This window comes from Onychomys torridus, chromosome 12 (genome assembly GCF_903995425.1).
Source record: "Onychomys torridus chromosome 12, mOncTor1.1, whole genome shotgun sequence".
In the NCBI taxonomy this organism is placed as follows: Eukaryota; Metazoa; Chordata; class Mammalia; order Rodentia; family Cricetidae; genus Onychomys; species Onychomys torridus.
Window position 1 is genome coordinate 7,398,484 of NC_050454.1, and position 21,743 is coordinate 7,420,226.

General features: G+C 42.4%; 1 protein-coding gene across 5 annotated transcripts in view; it reads left to right on the forward strand.

Moving 5' to 3' along the window:
- Positions 1 to 19,016: 19,016 nt before the first annotated feature.
- LOC118593803 (interleukin 1 receptor accessory protein) overlaps positions 19,017 to 21,743 on the forward strand; it is a 148,645-nt gene continuing 145,918 nt past the window's right edge. For 2 of the 5 annotated variants that reach the window (XM_036203378.1, XM_036203377.1), the window contains exon 1: positions 19,017 to 19,202. The gene's annotated coding sequence lies outside the window, so the exon portion shown is untranslated. The remainder of the gene's footprint in view (positions 19,203 to 21,743) is intronic. The other 3 variants (XR_004946308.1, XM_036203379.1, XM_036203380.1) reach the window with 2 other exon arrangements.

Genomic DNA, 21,743 nt, shown 5'->3' on the forward strand with positions numbered 1-21,743 from the left:
ATTTAGCTTAAGAATTGTATGTCCATAGTGTGTGTGTGTGTGTGTGTGTGTGTGTGTGTGTGTGTGTGTGTGTGTGTTCTGTAAGGATTTTAGATGCAATGCTCTGACTTTGGTTCAAGATTTGAAAACACAACAAAAAACAGAAACAGTACCAAAAAAGGAACAAATGAGATAAAATCCTGAATGGCAAGAATTTTCAAGGGAAAAGCTTTTCACAAGGACTTGGGATTTTCTTACACATTCAGCTTTTATTTTTGACTTGGCACACTGTATAAGTATGCCTTATTTGTCAAATTCCAAATTTATAACTCTGCCTTCCTATTCTCTGTTCTCAAATTAATTTTCTCTGTCATACCTCAAATGAATTTGGTAGAGATGCTATTACACAGCTCCGTTTATTCTGATGTACGCAAATAGTGGGGTTATAATAGTCATTTTCCTCAGCCAATCTCTTCAGAATGTTTGTTCTTTTAGTCATTGTGTAATTTACATGTAAGAGCAGGTCACTGCCATCTGACCTTTAAAACTCCCAGTAATGGGCTACACATTTTTCTCTCAGATGCTGTTTTTCCTCCACTGCCCTTTGTAGGAGGTATTCATAAGTCAGAAGTTACGAGCTGAGTACAGACGACTGGGCAAACACGTCTCTATCTCCCTTAGAAGTTTAACCATACAGATGCCAAGGCTGTCAGGGGTGGTAAGTACAGTCATCACAAGTAGCGTCTTCATTGTTCCAGCTGCAGGAGGGATGGAACTGACGAAGAGAAGCCTGTGTTTTGGCTATTATTAATTCAGAGATAATCAACAAGGATTTGGGGTGCTGGTGTGGTAACAGAAACAGTTAAAAATGAAGGAATAAGCATGGAAACAACTTGCCCTATGGTGTCAATTGGTGTGATTAAAAGAAAGGGAAAGAAAAGCTACTTTGGTAAAATTGGTGCTTTGTCTATCTTAACTCCTATATTATCTCCCAAATTTAGGAGGGCAGATCATATATATATATATAGTGTGTGTGTGTGTGTGTGTGTGTGTGTGTGCGTGTGTGTATGTATGTGTATATACATACACACATTTTATACACACACACACACACACATATCTCATCCAAACTGCAGTTTCCCCTCTCTTCTCTCCTTCCACTCCCTTCTCCCACCTCCCCTCTACCCTCCCTCCCAACACACTCCTCTTCCATTTCTGATCAGAAAAGGGCAGGCCACCCATGGAAATCAACAAAACATGGCATATCAAGTTATGGTAAGACTAAGCACTTCCCCTTGTATTAAGGCTGGACAAGGCGACCCATTTATGAGGGCTACATTGCCAAAAGCCAACCAAAGAGTTAGTGACAGTCCCTGCTTCCACTGTCAGGAATTCCAAAAGCAGGCCAAGCTACACATATACGTAGAGGGCCTAGATCAGTACTGAGGGCAGATCTTAGCTCCTAGGATATCTCCCAAATGTACCGAGGGCAGAGTTTGTTTTATATATATGTTTGAATATATTATATATACTATACCTATGCACATATACTACATGTGTATATTGTATATACATATATATGCAACAGTGTGTATATAGGTAAAAAGTGTTGACTGGCCACATACACAAGAAAGAGGCAAGGCTGCCAGTGTGGACACAGGGATGACAGTGCATACTTGTGTCATGTTGTCAGTCAGTTCTCTAGAACTGCTATTGCCTCCTGCTCCTTAACAGCATGCCAATAGGATGAAAATGACAGCCAGTGATTTAATATTATCCAACACATAAAGGGCTTCAGAGGAGACAAGCTATTGGCTTCTTGTTTCAGCCGCACTGCACTGATGAACCAAATCACAGAACTCTGCTCTCATCAGAGAGCTGCTGTCAATGATCCTGGGAACGATGCTGGCAGTTCCCCTTCCAAGATGCCAAGTTCATTTAATGAGTTTCCAGACAAGACAATTTCACCTGTACATCTTACACACTGAGGCTCTTCCCCAACCAGCTCTGAGCTGGGGGTCTTTGATAGTAAACACCTGCAAAAGGTGCTGATTCATTAATAGAAAGGGACTATGAAAGGCTCTGGCAAAATAGGCCATGGGAATGAATGATGACTACAGCAATTTTAATACAGTTGCCTTTTTATGTCTTTCTCTGGGGGAAGTCAACTTGTTTAATTAAATCTCAATGCAATACTTGGTAGAGGTTCAGAGCTGAACATGCTGAAGTCTAGCGATGGAACGGTACTGGGTAACTCTGCATGCCATAGCTATAAACAAACAATGAAGCCAGGACCACCAGGCTGTGTGAGCCTTTGTGACAGATGCACAAAGCCACCCGGTAAAGAGCCTGGTACAGGCTCACTGGCACCAGCTCCACTGCTGGCTTTCTCCTGTGTCCTTCTCTGAGAGAAAGTCACATCACTCAACAGGAGCATCATCACCTCACAGTGAGAGCAGTAACTCCCGCGGCAGAGCTGTTTTACATCATTGCTCTGAGGACATGGTTTACTTTGTAAGTCACACTGACCGGTAGGAACATCAGAAATTATAATTATTACAGTTCCAGGGAGAGGCCTCTCTGTACTAAATATTTAGGTAGAAGCTGGCTTTCTACTGTCTCTGCTACCTCAGTGTTCACACAATAAATCAAGGAAGCATTTTAAGGTCATACATTTCCCTCTGCAATGCTGATCAATCGAAATGTGTTTATTGAGTGCCTCTGCTGATCAATGCATATTTTGTCAACAACCTATTACAAGTAAATAATTGTGTGAAAATTGTAGAGAATAAAATTACTATCATCAATGACTCATTTAAGCTCCAGTGGTTTTTCAGCGGGGAAGGACCAGTACAGTCACAGATTTGTGCTCTCTGGAGGGCAGGGCAGAGAGTTCCATCTTATGTCCACATTGAAGGCATCAGACATCATGGCAGATGCTTTAACTGTATTGTCCCAGGCATCCTCACAGTAACTGGCTTTCAGAGTAGACATATTTTAACCTCTGTGTGTTATCCATAAACACAGGGCTTCAAGAAGTGAGAGGAAATGATTTTAGAACTCACAATCGGAGCTGAGGGGATGGCTAAGTCAGGAAAGTGCTCATAAACATGCAAGCACAAGGGCCCAGGCTCAAATCACTGCAACACTTGTTAAAACATAGGCAGACACAATGAATACTTGGGGCTCAGTGGCCAGCCAGCCTAGCTTAATTGGTAGATTTTAGACCAGTCAGAGCCCTTGTCTCAAAAACAAAAATAAAAGGCAAACAAACAACCTTAGGTGGTGGTGCATGGCACCCAGGGATCAACACTGGAGGTTTCCCTCCATCTCCTATGTGCATAACACTTCCACACTCATGGACAGGCACACACACACACACACACACACACACACACACACACACACACACACACACACACACAAGCCAGAACATCAGAGCTTGTACAAATGTTAAGCAGGGCTGCTGTGGTACACCTGGGTAGTGGGATTTTTCCCTCTTCCTGTGGCTTCCCATTCAGGTTCTTTGCAAACTTGAATCTTTGAGAAACTTACAATTCTATGCTTTCTTTTCTGTTTCTTTCATTCTCATTCTCTTTATTGAGTCCTATGATTCATACCAGAACGCTTCATTAAAACCATGTCAAAGAGAGCTCCTTTGGTTTCATGGGTTGCATCTTCATGTAAAGATAGCTAGGCACCGTTGATAATCATGAGATGATGCAGCTGAGGGTTCCTACTTTGTTTGTACAGGTAGAAAATTGAGGCACATTAAATGTTCTCAGAAACACTGAGCACCTTTGTTGTCATTCAATTTAAAGATATTAACATTACTTAGAAAATAATAAGTGTCCCCTTACTGAATAAATAAAGTTACAATCAATACTGATATCTTCTGAAAATCACCTAAGAAGACTACATACTACATATTTTAATGCGCTTTCAATTACAAAATTGAAAATAAATTCCAGTAGAAAATTTTGCAACAGCCCATGAAGAACATACTCACAAGGGGAAATTGCTCACTGTACACCTAAAGGGAAAAAAAATCCTGTTTAGTAAAACGTTAATAATGGTATTAAAATGAGTCATAGATTAGAAGTGGTAAAAAAAAAAAGTGAAATAAACTACACACATGCTTCTTTTGTACTCTTAGGCATTTCTGAAGCTGGTGGCTAAATTTTTAGCTTCTACTCTGTTTCTGTCTTTACACTAAGCTAAACACTAGGTTTGACTTTTCTTTAAAACATATAACAAATTGTTTATTTGCTCATTTTTCTGTTGGAAGGAAGAATATTTTCAGCCCTTTCCATAAGAGAACTGCTACTGAAGGCATGTTTGGGAGATGCAGTGACAAGTTTATTTGTTTTATAGCAAACTGTATTGCAGAATGGCATAAATAAAACACCACAGAGTTTTCATACAGTCATACATTTTCATATATCATTTCTTTTCATCTTAGTAATTGGCTGCATGGCTATACACTTGAGAATTTTGAATAGTGTATTTTAAATTTTAAATATAGGAGTCATTATAGTGTGTATAATTTCTAATGGCTGAACAACAGTGTCACACAACGTTCCCAAGTGACTGAGCTGGCCAGCAGTATAGCTCAGAGCTACAACACATTCCCAGAGTGTGTGTATGAGGACCCTGCTAGATCCCCACCACGCAACACACACACACACACACACACACACACACACACACACACAGAATTTTAAAGATTTCTAACAGAATCATATTGCCATTTTAAAAACACATAGTAAAATACACGTTCCAGAAAATTGACTCTCTTAGACATTTTAAAAGCTTCTTAAAGTATATTCAGATTCTTAGACAGTCAGTGTCCAGAACTCTTTCATTGTACAGAACTGGGATCCTAGATCCATGAAACAGGCACTCCCCAGTCCCTTCTCCATATCTCAGCTCTGGCTTCACCACCTGACCCAACACCTGTTCTCTGTCTTTCTTCTCTCCTTCCCTTTCCTCTCCTTTCTTTCTCTTCACAGCAGTCACTCCAGTGGATGTGACTCATTTTACCCTCAAGGTTTCATTTGCATTTCTCCAGTGACTCATAAATAGTGTAAATAGTGAGAATCTTCTGTATTTATTGGCCATGGACATATTTTTTTTTTTTTGCCAGTGGATCTCTATTTGAGTCTTTTACTTATTTATTCAGGTTATTTGTATTTCTGTCGAGTTGTGGGAGTTCTTTATAATTAGCACTGAGTTGACATGGTTCTTTCATTTTGTTTCACTTTCTTTTAGCATGAACTACTCCTTAGATACATGTTCAGGATTGAAATTTTATTTTTGTCATATTGCACTTTTAAAAAATCGTATATTAACTTTAACAATATGAACGTGAAACAGTTCCCTGTGGAGCAGTTACCTCCCAATTTTACTGGTAAAATTAGTTTTAAGTTTTCCTTTCAATACACGTGAGAAGATATTCTTGGTTGCCTGCATTTGTCTTTTCTTGTTTTTCAGCAAAGCCGTAGAGAAGACCACATCAACTTGGATTGCTCTACTGTTCCGTGTTTACTCAGAGCTGGATCGTGTATTTGCCTCTTCAACTGTTGGGATTTGGATGTTTGTCCAATCACTTTTCCAACAGCCTGTGATATTGTATTTATGCATATGTCAAATTTGAATCATATTTTAATTTTTGACTTTGAAAACTTTATGACTGTATGCAATTGTTAAGTTAATCCTTTCCAAGTTTTGAGGCATGGTACTGGGTTCTCCTTGTTGTATTTTCTATTATTCCTTTTTAGAACAAGGTCATCCTGTAGAGATTTTACTCAAGGTACCTCACACGACATGCTGGAGTTATGGAATTTACACAATCTGCTGCTCGTGTAAGTGGTCACCAAAGTGTCAGCCCATGCTATTAAGTGGCCAGCTGGACATATTGAAGGAAGAAAATGCATCTTTTGGAAACATAACATCAATAAATAAAATGGCCTTTATGAACAGTGAAAGTATCCTGGGGTCAGCATCAGCAGTCAAAGCCATATTGGAAGCACTGTGACCAAGGAATAAAGGAAAGGGTTCTGTTTGGGGGTGGGGTATGTGTGGGGGAAGGAAGTTAAAAATGCTATCCTGTTCCATGAATTTTACAGGAATAATAAAATTAAGGTCTCTGACCACAGAGGTCTTTACAAGGACCAGGATGAGAGGGGATATTACATCTTAAGACCTTGGCCAAATTCCAAAGTGGGTAATTGCATTCGGCCAATTTTAAATCCCCTCTGCAACTCCTAATGCGGTCCTCATAGTGTCCCTGGTGCCGGCATGCTGCATGCTGCTGCTCCGTATTGGGGAGTCACCACTGAGCTCTGCCCTGGAGAAGACTTGATGTCACTGGAGAAAATTTATTGTAAAAGTCACCCCTGTCTTTAACTTCTGAAGAATCCTTACAACTTAGGCTGTTATAGAAAAGTCTGGAAATCATTAAGCATGTTGTGTTTGGCTTATTCTTTCATGACTACATTGGCTGTAGTTGAGGCATTGAAAGGATCTTTTTGATTTCAGATAGACTGAATTTTAGTCTATGTCATCTAACACTTGTGTGTGTGTGTGTGTGTGTGTGTGTGTGTGTGTGTGTGTGTGTGTGTGTGTATGTATGCAGGTGCACATGCAGAGGCCAGGTCAGGTGGTTGGTGTCTTCCTCTGTGTGTGTGTGTGTGTGTGTGTGTGTGTGTGTGTGCATGAGTATGCAGGTGCACATGCCAGGTCAGGTGGTTGGTGTCTTCCTCTGTCACTCTCTCTTATTGCCATCTCTAACTGAACCAGAATCCTAAGGCTTGTGCTAGGTCAACTGACCAGCAGGCTGTCTCCATCCACCAGCGTTGGGGTCACAGGCATAAAGAGTCACCCTTAGCTTTTTATGTGGATGCTGGGGGTTAAAACTCAGATCCTCTGCTTTCAGAGAAAGTGCTCTCACACAGTGAGCCATCTCCCCAGCCCCTGAGCCTTCCAGTTCTTATCACCTATGTGACCTGATCAGTTCCCTTTGCTCATCTGCTTCGAGAGACTCTCACTAGTTTCTGGAGCAATGCCCTTAAACAGAGAAGAGGAGGCTCTCCAGCTTCTCCTGTCAGCACCTACTCCTTAAGATAGAGTTGGTCAAGAAAAGATGTCATCTGCTGTTCCTCCTTTGACTAAGCCTACAGCACTTGCCCTGTCCTTGCCCTTTCTACTGTCAATGTGTCCCCAGATTTCCTTTCTTCTTAAACAATCCTGTCTGTCTCAGTGCCCAACTTCAACATCATGGCATAGCATGGTCTTTGATTGCTTACCTGGAAGTCACATTACAGTCCAGCCTAGAATGTGAGTGTGTCTATTAGCCATATGTAGCTTCATACCAGAAATTTCCCTTTTTAAGTTTATTCCATATCTCCTGTTGAGTACAGTGTATACTTTATAACTGCTTTCATTCTTCTTTCCATGTATCAACCTGTCTGACACATCAAAGCAAATCTTAAAAAAAGAGAACATTACAACTTACTTCAGTTTAATAAACACACACACACACACACACACACACACACACACACACACACACACAAACCCAAGTAAACCTCTTGTTTTTCCTTTCTGTGGACTTTAGGTGCTATTCAATAACTACAATATGTACAAAGTTTATCAATGTACTTAGAATTCACTTGCCTCCTGTGATACAAATTGTGAGGTTATTTCTTCATGTGTATATGGTCAACATCTATTTTTTAAGTAATTGTTTTTAAATTTTTACTAATTTATTCATGTAATATCAGGGTAACTGAGAAATGAACAAGGCCAGTCAAAATTTCCTTATTACAGGTTCTTCTTGTCACTCAAGACCCATAACTTATGTGATGGCCTGGGGATTGACATCTCTAACTTTTATTACTATTATTACTTAATTTTTAAATTTTTCGATCCTCCTGTGCCAGCTTCACTAGCACCAGAATTACAGGCTAGCACCACTATGCTTAGCTTTGTACATCTCTAATTATTATTATTTTTGAATATCTCTAATTATTAAGAATAAAACAAACTCTACAAAAGCAATAGACTAAAATAAGGTTTCCACTTCATAAGTAATTTGAGAGGTGAATATGGGTGGTGGTTGACTACTCCAGGGCAAAAATGAGAGTTCCTGCCTTGCTCCCAGTGGTGACCCAGATACACCCAAAGCAGGGAGGATCCTCTCAAGAAGAGGCAAGAATGAGCAGGTAACAGTGGTCAGCACCTATGCACCATGCTCCTTTCTACTCTCAGCAACACCGCTCCCACTCAGCTTTTCTAGGGCCCTGTATGTATCTAAGTTACCAACTGTTTCAACATGTGCATGCTACAATTCTAAAGGCACAACCCAACAGTGTGCTAATTATAGATCACTGTGAGAGTTACGTGTGGAAGTCACTGCTCGTTTCTCTTTTTGCTGTTGGGCATTCAGAGGCAGTTAGAGTTTCCTCACGTCCTGTCACCTGCAGGTATGTCTCTAGTGCTGGTACTTAATGAAGGCAACTGCTCACCTGAGGGAGCACACATGTTCCCCAAAGGGAAGGCATCATTCACCCATTAGCTCATTTTCCATGCAAGTTATGACTCAGTGACTCATGAATTGCCAGGAATAGCATGTTCATAATAAGAACTGTAAGGAGAAACATTTTGCGCCACCAGGAATGAAGGTATTATCATACCAGGTAAAATTACATACCATATCATACTTTGTATTGACATGAAAATTTGAGTCATTTATATGATGGTCTCTTGGACACGGATTCTCTTTACATGGTTGTGTTTACTAAGGCTAATCACTATGTCTTCGTTTTGTTGTCTTTGTTTTGTACTTTAAAATGTTTATTTAAAGCAATGAAAATTAATAGTACAACATTGCTTTAGCTTGTCAATTTGAACAAAGCAGAGTAGAAAATAATGGTAAGTTCTTGAGTTAGATTTTTAGAACTGTCTCTGCTTTGTGATATTGGGCTGTAAGTATTACGTCGATAGGCCTCATAATTTTTACCTATAAAACTGGAGAAAAAAATACTTACATCTTAAACGTGAACCCACAACACTTAAGGACCACCTATATCTCAGCAGGCAGAGTCATCATTCATTTTTTTCCCTTCAAACCTTTTTTCATGTCAAGCAAACCTCTGGCACACAAAGTCAAGCAAGCAGACTTCTTGCTGTTACAGTAACGGCGTGATGTTTTGCCTTTTCTCACAAAGCTCAATCAAGCACAATTGCCAGGCTCTTTCTCCTACTACCTCTCACATGTTTTCCAGCTAATGTCAAAAGATTGACCCTGATTAATGCTTCCCATCTCCCACGGATATATGCAACCAGCTTCCTCAGGGCTTAGCTGGGGTACCCTACTAACATTCTGACATTCGAGGTTGCTGCATATCCTGTATTTGCACAGCCAATAGTTATCGAGTGGACTAACACTCTTCGCGTCTTCTCCCTGTTGTGCCACAATTTTTTCCCACACCCCCACTAGCTTTTGAGATGTGTCTTGTTAAATAGCCAAGGCTGGCCAAACTCACTTGGCACAGGCCAGCTCTGAACTTGCAATCCTCCTGCCTCAGCCTCCCAAAGGTTGAGATTACATTAATGTTGTCATACCTATGTACATCCCAGTAAACATAATTCCACCACCAACTCTCTGTCCAATCCTATCTAATCATATCTTTTTTTTTTTCTTGATATTTTCTGAACAAGGGCCATTTTCCTTCCGCAGCATTCCAAGTGTACCAAGGATACCTGCTTCAGCTTTCTCTTGAGTGTTAGTGTGGTGTGAAGGGAGTGTGATCTTCGTATCTGTTAGACTGGATTTTACCGTTGGTTTCAATGTTAACAAACTCTGTAACATCCTGTAATTCAACTTCTGTGACTCTACTTTCTCATCACTACACGTAGGAGAAATTACCACTACCTTTTTTTTGTTTTGTTTTGTTTTTTTTGTTTTTTCAAGACAGGGTTTCCCTGTGTAGCTTTGCGCCTTTTCCTGGAACTCATTTGGTAGTCTTGGCTGGCCTCGAACTCACAGAGATCTGCCTGCCTCTGCCTCCCGAATGCTGGGATTAAAGGCGTGTGCCACCACTGCCCGGCAACCACTACCTTTTAACAACCTAAAGTATAGAGATTATGTCTTTTTTTTTTTTTTTTTTTTGATCAGCTTGACATAGAGTTATCTGGAAAGAGGAACTTTGATTGGGAAAATGCCTCTGTCATTGTCTGTAGGCAAGTCTGGAGTGAATTTCCTTGATTAATGATTAATGAACTTGGGCACAGCCCATAGGGGCTAGTGGTGATATCATCTCTAGGCTAGTAGTAGTCCTGAGTTGCATAAGAAAGCAAGATTTGAAAGCCATGGAAAGCCATCTTTGGTAAGCACGGCTCCTTCATGATTTCTGCCTCAAGCTTTCTGCTTTGAGTTCCTGCTCCAGTTTTCCTCAGATGGAGTGTAATTTGAGAGTTAAAAGCTCAAATAAGCCCATTCCTTCCCAAGTTACTTTTGATCACGGTGTTTTATTACAGCTGCAAAAAACTCAGATGAGACAAGAATTGGTACCGGCTTCCTGGGATGTTGCTGTGATGGACCTGACCATGTTGTTTTGAAGAAGAGTGTAGAAGGATTTTGCAAATTTGGGAAGGGAAAGTCAGTGTATGTACAGAACCTGAAAAACAAGGTTATCGAGAACAGTGCAAATGAGGGAGGCCTGGTTTGTGAAGTTTCAGAGAAGCTGTGGTTCTTGTCCCCTGGGGCTGAAGAATTCACTGCGAATAAGCAGAGAACAGAACCACTGAAGTGAGGCCTTTGCTTTCTTGGGACATTCATGTTACACAGGAATGCCACGTACTCAATTCCAGCCACTCAGAAGTGGAGGGATAATATCATGCTCTCGCTCTACAGTCTTAGAATACTTTGTATCTTCTGGGTTTCTCTTCTGGCCTGTAACAAAGAAACATCTTTACCCTATCTCAGCAATCTTCCTAGTCTCCTCTTGCACAAACATTTAACTAATGCTTGGGCAAATAAACCAACAAATGATCAAAACAAGTCTCTCAATATTGATGTCAGAGAAAGAATTCCACAGGGAACTGCTGATTCCAATATGACTGTTTGGAAATCCTCTGCTGTAGATGAATAACATGAACGCTCTCTGCCAGAGGATCACTCAGTCTCTCCAATACACACAGGAAAACAATATGGCTTAATGGCACTGGCCTTTCATGTTGCTGAGAACAAGGACATATCAGCACTCTTACACAGCCACTGACTGATTTTTATTTTTCACCAGATGGTGAGCAATTTAGATAGGGTCTGCCCAAGAGTATACAGTAATGGTTTCATGTATAGGATAGCACTGGTGACAATATCTTATGTGGAAAACCCAACTTTAATTGAGGCTAAATTTTGGAGGTGGAAGCTGGTAAATGTGTTAACTACTTACAAAGCTAAAAGTATAATAGGGGAGTTTTCTTTCCTTGCATGCAAAGTCCTGGTCTTTAAATTTCCTGCTGTAGTGAAGTATCAACACTGCATAATAACCACCCTCCAAGACTTTATTAAAATCCTGACCTTTCTTCAACATTCCTGTTTGGGAGAGAGAAAAGCAAAGTGAGCAAATTAGGTCTTTCCTAACAGTAGCCTGAAGCTTCAGAGCACAGGCCCAAACCACGTAGGCTCTCCTGGAAAACCTGTCTTTAACTACCACTCTGTCACTGACAGGCAGGCCCCTGTAGCAGTGCTGGAGGGCTAACACTGGAAGACAAGTACTCAAAGAAGGAGAGACAAACACAGAAGGAGCAGGAACTCGAAGAATGCATTTTGCTACTTCTCTGGGAATGCTGTAGGACTTTATAACCTTGGAGGATTGCAGCCCCTCTGCATACACTGCTCCACCCATGCCTGCAGACATAGGCAGTACCAAACCTTAGCATAGCCTGTAATAGCCCAACAGCTGTCCTATACTGATCCAGACCCCATTAAAAGTGCCTGTCCAAGAAATCTCTATGTTCCTGGGAGACTGACATATCTGTCTTGCTAGTTCACGATGATAGCTCTGAATGCTCTAAAGATTCTTGTTAAAAAGAGCTGACCAGTGTATACACGTGTGGGGCTGACCATTGGGGACCACATAACCTATCAGGCTCATCCCTGGAGAAGACTTACTCTCTCTCTCTCAGCAGCCATTAATTGCTTGCCTGTAGATTTTCATCTACGATGGGGCCTTGGGAAACTTCCCCATCCCCTTTGGTATGTCAACAGGTGTCATCTTTGTGTATCAAATACTTTGGAAGTTGTTTATTAAATCTGCTGACACTTGTGAATATTAATTTTTTTACCCCTCAATATTATCTCAATATCTAGAGAAATTCATCTTAGATGTTATCATCTGGAAAAGAGTCTACCATTCTGTCTCTATGGGAGGGCAGAAATGGCTTCCCAATAGTCAAAGCCCACCTAGTCATCTCACAGTGACCACATTCTTCAGATTTTAAACTACATTTATTTGTTTTTGTTTGTTTGTTTGTTTATTATGCATGTGTATATGTGATAGAGTGCACATGCCATGGCCTTTGTGTGAAGGTTGGAGGACAACCTGTAGGAGACAATTGTGTTCTTCTATTTGCAAGTCCTGGGGATTGAACTCAGGTAATCAGACTTGGCAGCAATTGCCTTTATCCACAGATTCAATCTCACCAGCCCCAAATACTGATATCCTCCGATTGTTCACTTCTCTGTCTCTACCAAACTTCTGTCTTTCATTCTCCTTTTAAAATGTCCAGTTTACCTCTGTCCATGAAAGAATAAGCTTAGTTCTTCCTCCTACTATCAATGTTAACTGAATAAACTTTGTTTCCCTGCCTTAACTAACGTCCAGCAGAACTTATCTTTCACAACCTCATGCTCTTCCATATGTGGGTTCCCAACCCATCCACTTGCATACAAAAGGAATTCCAGGTAAGATGCAGAGGTCCTTGTGCTCCTTTTCCAGGTCAGCAGCAAGGATCTGTGAAAATGGAGGGAAGAGGCTGAGAGAGTCTCTGGCTGAGCAGTACAGCCACATTTCCTTTTCCAAACAACTTTTTTTTGACACTCATGAATCTGTGTTCGGACAAATGCACCTATATCTCTGAAAAGATGGGGCTGAAGTTACAGAAACCTCTACCTCAATCTGCTGTCAGTCCGTCTTCTAATTTCCCTACCCTTAGCTGATCAAAGCTTTGATCGGGCACACAAGCAACAGAGGGGAAGAGGCAGTGTCTGAAGAGCACATCATTGTCTGACTTCATCCAGTTAGAACATGGGTGTGACACTGAGAGGGGACAACGGGACCTCAAGATACAAAAGGCAGGAAGACCACAAATATGGGAAGTAGCAGACCTGCTGCTGGAGAATATTATTTTAAGGTGTGTTACTTTTGTTGATGTTGCATTTGTTTAACTCTGTGAAGCTGAGTTACTGTGCCTGTCTAAAACACCTGATGTAGACTATAAAGAGCTGAACGGCCAATAGCAAGGCAGGAGAAAGGATGGGCGGGGCTGACAGGCAAAGGGAATATATAAAAGGAGAAATCTGGGAGGGGAAAAAGAAAAAGAGATTGAGGAGCCAGAGAGGGAGAAGGACTCCAGGGGCCAGCCACCCAGCTACATAGCAAGCCACAGAATAAGAGTAAGATTTACAGAAGTAAGAGAATGGGAAAAGCCCGGAGGCAAAAGACAAATGGATTAATCTACAGTTACGGAAAATTGGCAAGAAACTAAGCCAAGCTAAGGCCAGGCAATCATAATTAAGAATAAGCCTCTGCATGTGATTTATTTGGGAACTGGGTGGCAGGCTCCCTAAAAGGGAAAAAAATAACACCACCAACCTGTCTTTTTAAAATTTTTGTCTATAGAGCCCCTAACCCCCTTGGCTAAGCTTTGCCTTTTACCTTCACAAGGAGCCACACAGTAACATGTCTATGTACTATTCTTCCTTCACCTTGAACCCAGAACCCAGAACTGATAGTTGGTGTTTTCCTTCTACTCTTCCCATATTTTAGCATCCCACAAGTGTAACACAGAAGACAAGAAAGTTATCACATAATAAACCTGGATTTTAGTTTAGCCATGGAAGCTCTAGACTGGAGCCAGCCAGATGGCTCAGTAAAGGCACATGTGCTATAGCATCCACACCCCACACTCACTCACACTCACACACACACACACACACACACACACACACACACACACTCGCACCTACACATAATGAATAAACAAACAAACAAATAAATAAATAAATGTAATAAACTATTATTAAAGAGAAAGTTTGGGATTGGGTTTATACTTTAACCTGTGCTTACTAAGTGGGTTTGTTGTTGTTGTTGTTGTTTTTGCTTGTTTGCTAGGAAAGCATCATACTGCCCTCGTGAAACTTTTATTCTAGCTAGAAAGGCATTCACTGCCTAGAGAGAGTCTAATGTAGCTAAGATAGAGAATAAAGACAGTCCATGTGAGTATAAGAAAAGCCTTCCCTGAAATGCTAGCTGACCAATGCAGGGAGATGTGAATGACAGGGCTTCCATGAAGAAAAAGAGTAACAAAAAGAGGAGCGAGATCCTGAGGGGGGTGGGGGAGCATTCCAGTGTGCTTGAGTACGCACAGGGCGCAGGCAGTAACAGGTTTAAGAAATAGCGTAGTATTGGACCATGTCAGGTTAGAAGGTCCCAGGTTAGGAGGTCAGCCCAATGTGATGACAAATCATGGAATATTTGAGTGCAGAGGATGACTGAATTCTTTTGTATTTTCCCAGTAGTAATGGAGATTGAACCAAGGGCCTCGTTCATGCTGTGCAAATATTCTAACACTTTTAACTCTGCCTCCACTCTCATACTATTTCTTTAAAAAACAATAACAAATATTTACAAAGCGTTTCTGGTTGTCAATCTCAGTTCCAAGAGTTTCATTTGATTATGCCACTTAGTTTTAAAAGAGCAATATGGTAAAAAACGCTACCTTTCCCATTTTGAAGAGGATGAAACAAAGACAAAAAAAAAAAAAAAAGGAATAAGAAGAAGCAACATGGTGATTTTTATATTCATGTGTTACAAGATTTGAATTCTGATTCATTCTGGATTGAGAAACTCTGCCCTTAATGAGCTTCATTCTGAATATGTGAAGTTTGAGATGTACATGAAATATCAAGAATGGATATGAAGGAGGCAGAACAGTATGTTTAGTCTGTGGTTTGGGCTGCAGATTTAAATTTGCAGGTCATTATCATATAGATATTTTAGAAAGCTGGATGTCTAGATAGGATGCCTTGAAGAGGGAATAAAATCATTCTATAGGCTGGGCTGGAGTGTTGCTGCTTTTAGGGTGAGCGATCTGACAGAACTGTCCATAAAGTGCAGCAGATAGGACAGATAGAAATTAGAGTCAAGCATGACTGAGGGTCAAGTATCAGAGGGTCAAATTTGCCCAGTGCAGCTTAAGTGGTCAAGCAAGGTCAAACCTGAAGATTGACCATTCAAAATGGAGGTCATGAGAGACCTTGGTCATCCCAGAGTAATAACAGCACCCTAACTGATGAGGTTGAAACCCTGAGGCCCCTTATAGCTTTGCTAAGGTAGTTAAAGATTCCTGAAGAGAGGAGGGTAGGGAGGAAGGAAGCAATAGAAGACAGAAATCAGGTGACTGTCCCCAAATACCTCAGTCAACTACAAGATATTGATTTTCTATGTTGGGCATATATATCTCTAATGGGCACTGAACAGCAATGATATTGAATCTTCAGTCATTCATTCATTTGCTAATGAACCAAATATTTAAAGGGGAAAATTATGACTATTTTATTTTGCTTTTGTTGTAGTAAAATACCCTGACAAGAGCAACTTAAGAGAGGAAAGGCTGATTTAGTTTGCAATCCCAAGGCACCGTTGATCATATTAGTGGAGTGAGTGGCAGACATCTGAAAGAACTGCATTTAATCCGCAGTCAAGAGCAGGTAGCATTTAATCCACATGCACGGCAAGGCTCAGGTAGCTCTCTCCTTTTCATGAAGTTCAGAGCTCGGTGAATGAAATTGTCTTTCTCACAGTGGGGTGAATATTCACACTTCAATTAACCCAATCACTGGCATGCCCACAGGCAACCAAATCTAGAATGATTGCTGGATTTTTCGATAAAAACTCACTTCCCAGGTGATTCTCTGTTATGTGGGATCAACAATCAGAACTAAGCATCACGGTGATCATCCTCCCTCCCATTATCTACATAGCACTGCTTTCCATATTCTTTTTCATTGTCATCCATACATCTATTTAACTTTTGCTTTATCCCGTTAAATTGCCAAGACTTTTTGCAGATATATGTCCATTGTTGGTGGTGGTTTTTTACTCTTTACTCTTTTGCTCTTTGGGGGGGGGGCAGCTCCCAAATAAATCACACATGCAGACTTATTCTTAATTATAAATGCTCAGCCTTAGCTTGGCTTATTGCTAGCCAGCTTTTCTTAACTTTTATTATCCTGTCTACCTTTTGCTTCTGGGCTTTTACCTTTCTCTTACTTCTATAATCTTACTTTCACTCTTACTCTGTGGCTGGCTGTGTAGCTGGGTGGCTGGGTGGCTGGGTGGCTGGGTGGCTGGGTGGCTGGCCTTTGAGATCCTCCTCTCCTTGTTCTCTTACTCTTTCTCCTTCTATTTATACTCTGCCTGCCAGCTCCACCCATCCTTTCTCCTGCCTTGCTATTGGCCATTCAACTCTTTATTTGACCATCAGGTATTTCAGACAGACACAGTAACACAGTTTAACAGAGTTAAACAAATGCAACAAAAACACAAGTAACACATCTTAAAACAATATTCTACAATATCCTGATACAGTAATCATGATAAAAATGCATTAGATGTATATATAAACTTGGTCATAGTTTTATTTCTACTATTTATCTAGGTTGAAGTCATAATAATATGACAAGTTTGTTGATATGCCTTCTATCTCTGTGAAGTTGTGTGTAGCTCTTTAATGTCCAGGATAATATCTGGGTCCATTGCAAATTGCTATAATCTGCCTTGATTTTAGGTAGCCCAAGACATTTTTGTCCAGGTGGGTGCTTAGGAAGTCAATGCTGGATGCCTGGGTCCTGATTTTGTGCCTAAAACTTGTGGGCTTGTAGCATTGAGAAAATTTTCTTCATATCTTCTACACAGCACCCTATTTGTTGCTGTGAGAGTTAAGTGAATTAATATATCAGAAGCCATTGTGATTGATTTATGCTTTATATTTTGTAGGCAATCAATAAAATGGTTAATAAGTGTATTACATGAAAAAAGTTGGTGCCTGGAATATGCTTAATGAATAAGTCAAATTTTTGTTTATCATCAATAACTTTTAAAACTTCCTCTTTGGATTAGTGACAATCTTGTGGGTATGTACTGTGTCAGACAGCTAGACATAAATAATAATGGAATGGGATTTTTTTTTTTTTTTTTTGAGGTCAAATGTGACAGGGGACCATGTCTGTTACTTCTTTTAGGGAATTATTGCAGTCTGAATAACAAATGTCCCTCGTTGGTATGTCTGTTGAACAACTGGTCTGTTTTGGGAGATTCTGGAAACATTAGAGGTGAATTCTAGCGGAGGAGGTGCAGCATGGATGGGACAGTTCTATCTGGCCCCCTGCCTTCTTCCTTCCCAGAGCTTCCAATGGTCCAGAAAGTGACAGCCAGCCGCTCTTCCATATTCTTCCCACAGCGCAGCCCAGAGGCTCTGTGGATTCAAATCTCGCAGGCTGTGAGTCAAAGAACGTCTTTCCATCACTTTGGATGTTCTCTCAGGTGTTTTGGTAAAGGTAAACTAACACAGGAGTGACACTCTGCCACGTTGGGGACGCATCTGAGGTTTGAACAGCCAGCATCTTTAGTATGTCTGGTATTTCCTGGCTCGGCTTTTGTTCCCATTCACACAGGCCCTTCCTTTTACACCTCTTTTCTCATTGCTTAATCGCTTCGTCGAGACTCAGTTTCTTGAATAAACCAATTAATAAGACAGTTAAGTAGCTGGTGGATGGAACAGACTTAAAGGAGGTGGCAAGGGGCAAGGCCTGTGGGAAGAGACAAGTGTGTTTGGCAGACTGCCTTAGTTGGGGGGTATTCTGAAATGGGGACAGGGTTTGAAGGGCCTTGCTTTCGGGGAGGCTCTCGAACAAGGAAATTGAGTTAAGGACGGGCATTGTAAACCTCTTTGGATGATTACATAACTGCAGTGTTGAGTGGAGATGGCAGCTAAAGCTTTTTTAAGGGTCCGGAGATACGAGAATGAATGAATAGGAAATTGTTGCCTTCTGTAATCGATTATTTCACTCGCTCGCCCATGTATCTTTTTTTTTTTTTTTCCCCAGCTTACTCGCCCTGAATGCCAGCTTTGTGAATGTAGGTTTGAATGCTAGCCGCTGGTTCCGAACAGTGGACGATACTGATTAAGCCCTACTGTCAGGATGGGCGCTTTCTTTCCAGTGACTGCCACTACTAGCAGAGCAAGAGAGAGCTCCTGACTGCGGACACCGCTCTGCTGCGTCTGGTCCCCGTTGGTCTACGAGCTCGGCACATGGTGGGCTCTCCAGAGTGCAGCCTGAATCGAATCGTGGCCATTAGCGTGTGACAGGTGAACACACAGACGGAAGGATCCTTTAGGGTCGTGTCGACCTGGGCTGAAGGACCGCGATCTTGCAGGAAGCACGCCGGTTCGCCTAGGTGTGCAGGGGGCGCCGTACCTGCCCTGAGCGCTTGGCCGCGCGCCCGGCCGGCTGCAGGGCTAGCCCTTCCTCGCGTGCTCCGCCCCGGCACCGCTGGCCCAAGCGGGGGCACCCAGCGCAGCCTGGCATCCGCCGGCGGGCGGGTCCCGTGCGGCTCCTCCTCGCAACGGGCGGGACTGCCCCGCGTGCCGCCCCCACCCCACCCTTGGGAAGCCCTGATCGCGGGCGGAGCGCAAAAGCCACCGAGGCGGGTGGAGCCTGCGGCCGGATCCCAGGGCCAATCGCGCGGTGGCGGGGGAGGAGCCCCGGAGGGGGAAAAAGAAAGTGCGGCGGAAAGTAAGAGGCTAGTCGGGGAAGGCTGCCAGGATCTGGATCTCCTGGGCTCAGCTTGGACCAGGACTCGCAAAGAGGCACTGGCCGGCCACCCTGCACCCATCCCGTCGCTGTCGCGGAGCCCACTCGGCTGACCCAGGTAAGTCTCGCGTTGCAGGGAGGGTTGGGTTGGAATGGCCAGCCGCAGTAACTCGGGGTAGTAGGATTCTTATAGATTGGCTCCTACAACCCTTCTGTTTTACAGACGGGAAAACAGATACAGGGCCAGACAGCGGCCACGCTAAACACGCTAACACTACTAGTTAGTGCGGCGGCGGTCGGGATTCGAACTCAGCAAGCCAAAGCCCTGTCTTTGATTGGTAAGGTTTAAGTATCGCAGTCGTGGGACACCTGCCCGTAGCTGTGAGGAATCTCGGCCCTTTGGAGGGCTCTGTACCAGTCTCCCCGTGCCTAGGGTTCTCTGGAGCGCGCTGTAAGCGTGAGGCGAGCAGGAGGCTGTGTCCCAGCACACCCACTCCATCACCGTCGCTTGCAGTCCCAGCAGTGACAGCCTGGGGAGAGGCTGCCAGCAGTCTTGCTAGCTCCTTTCCTGACCTGCTTTTTTTTTGCCACTTCTTGAGCGAGGTTGGCCTCTACTAGAGCGCTGATGAGTTCGGGAGAGAGGTAAGAGACAGCCAGGTGCTGGTCACCTCTCTCCCAGCCTTGGCGGTAGCAGGAATGGTTCTCCCTGCGGACACAGGACGCCTGTCCTTTAGGAACAGCTGACTTCACGGAAGCCTGGAGGTCTAAGTCCTGGTTGGGAATAAGGAAGCCGAGTTAAGGAGAAAATCAAAACCACGAAAGCAAACTTCTGCTGCTTCCTTTAGGAGACAGTTCCCCCTGTCCTCCTTCAACACACTGGTTGTGAAATTGTGAACCAGGGGCCACAAGAAACATTAAGACACCTTGCAGTGCAGATTCCTGGTTAGCGATGGGCTGAAAATGTCTGTTTTTCTATCTGTGCCTGTGTTGGCTTTGTGGACTTGGGCAGTTTAGCTCATCCTTGTGATCCCATTTCAAGTGGCAAAAATGGACACTGGAGTACTCACTGTGATTCCTTGGGGTAGTTGGGAGGACGAAACAGAACAGTTCAAGAGACATGTTCAGATTGGTGCCTGGCCTGGCAACTTTGGTAAATATTTCCGGATATCGAGGCTTCGCTGGGTTTGAGAAATGTAATTTCCTACTTCTTTGGAGTGACCTTTTTAAAACCTGGAAATAAAATAGTATTTTCCCCCTTTAGAATTTGAACATTTTTTAAATTTTTTTTTTAGTTTGAATATTAAAATTTTTTTTTGCATTTATGTATTTGGGTGTGTTTGTTCATGTGCATGCATGCATGGGTGTGCACTTGTGCGTGTGCATACATGCATGGGTATGCTCTTGTATGTGTGTGTATGCACCTGTGTGTATGCACCTGTGTGGGAAGATCAGAGGACGGCTCTTAGGAATCTGATCTCTCTTTCCACTAGGTGGAAGGAACTCTGGTGGTCTTGTTTAGGGACAGGTGACTTTGCCTGCAGGGCCGGAACAATTCTTTCCAGTGTTTTCTGAATCTTGTTTCCAGGTAGACTTGGTTGTAAAATTGGTGTTTGAGCAATGTGAATTTCCTTCTCATTTTCAGATCAAGCCTCCAGCCTATGAAATGCCTTGGTCAGAGGCATCCTAGGTTGGCAAAGAGGGTCTTATATTTCATAATGGATAAAAAAGACGAGGCAGAAGCTTGAAGTTGTAGCAATGTCATAGACGGGGCCGAGTCTTCTCTTCCCATTCGTAGGTTCATTTAACAACTTCATGTTCTTGAGCTAACACCAGAAAGCAACAGAATGTTTGTATATTCTTCAATGGCACTGAAGCTCAGTCTCTTTGGGATACTAATTTGCTTTATTTAAACACAAACACATATATATGCTCACATGAGCTGTGTTACCTGTCATTTAGAATTAAGCAGCTTCCATAGACACCCCTACAGTACTTGCATGACAATTGATTTCATTTGGATCCATACAATTATTTACTACCATCTACTGGCCATGCTGCAAGTCCCTGAAATGAGTGGTTGGCATTTATAAGGGCTGCCTCCTTCACAGGCCGCAGCATTTACATGCAATATTGATGAACTCCAGGGAAGGGGCAGGATACAGCTTGAGAAAAGGTGAAGTGGTTTTTTTTTTGTTTTGTTTTTGTTTTTTTTTGGTGGTGGTACCGCCCACACCAGGTATTGCCACAGGACAGGGTCACATCTGTTTGTAAGCCAGTCCCTTCTGCTTGCCTTGTGATGACTTGGTCAGAATATGTCTAAATGTGTGCCTTAGAAACCAGGGACTTGTGGGGAAAAGGGAACTGTTCAAAATAAGGTTGAACAAGGGGATGGGAGAGACGTTGACAACAAATTCCTTTTGGTTCCACGTTTTTGAAGAAAGCATATTGAGTTTTATTTTTCCTGATACATCTTATTACTTGCTGTTGTACCCAAACTCTCTCTCTCTCTCTCTCTCTCTCTCTCTCTCTCTCTGTCTGTCTGTGTGTGTGTGTGTGTGTGTGTGTGTGTGTGTGTGTGTAGGACTTAAATTTCCAAGTGTGTTCCACAATTATTGTTTTCCTTGTTGCTTGTGATGACCCCTGGAGATGCTCATGGCCA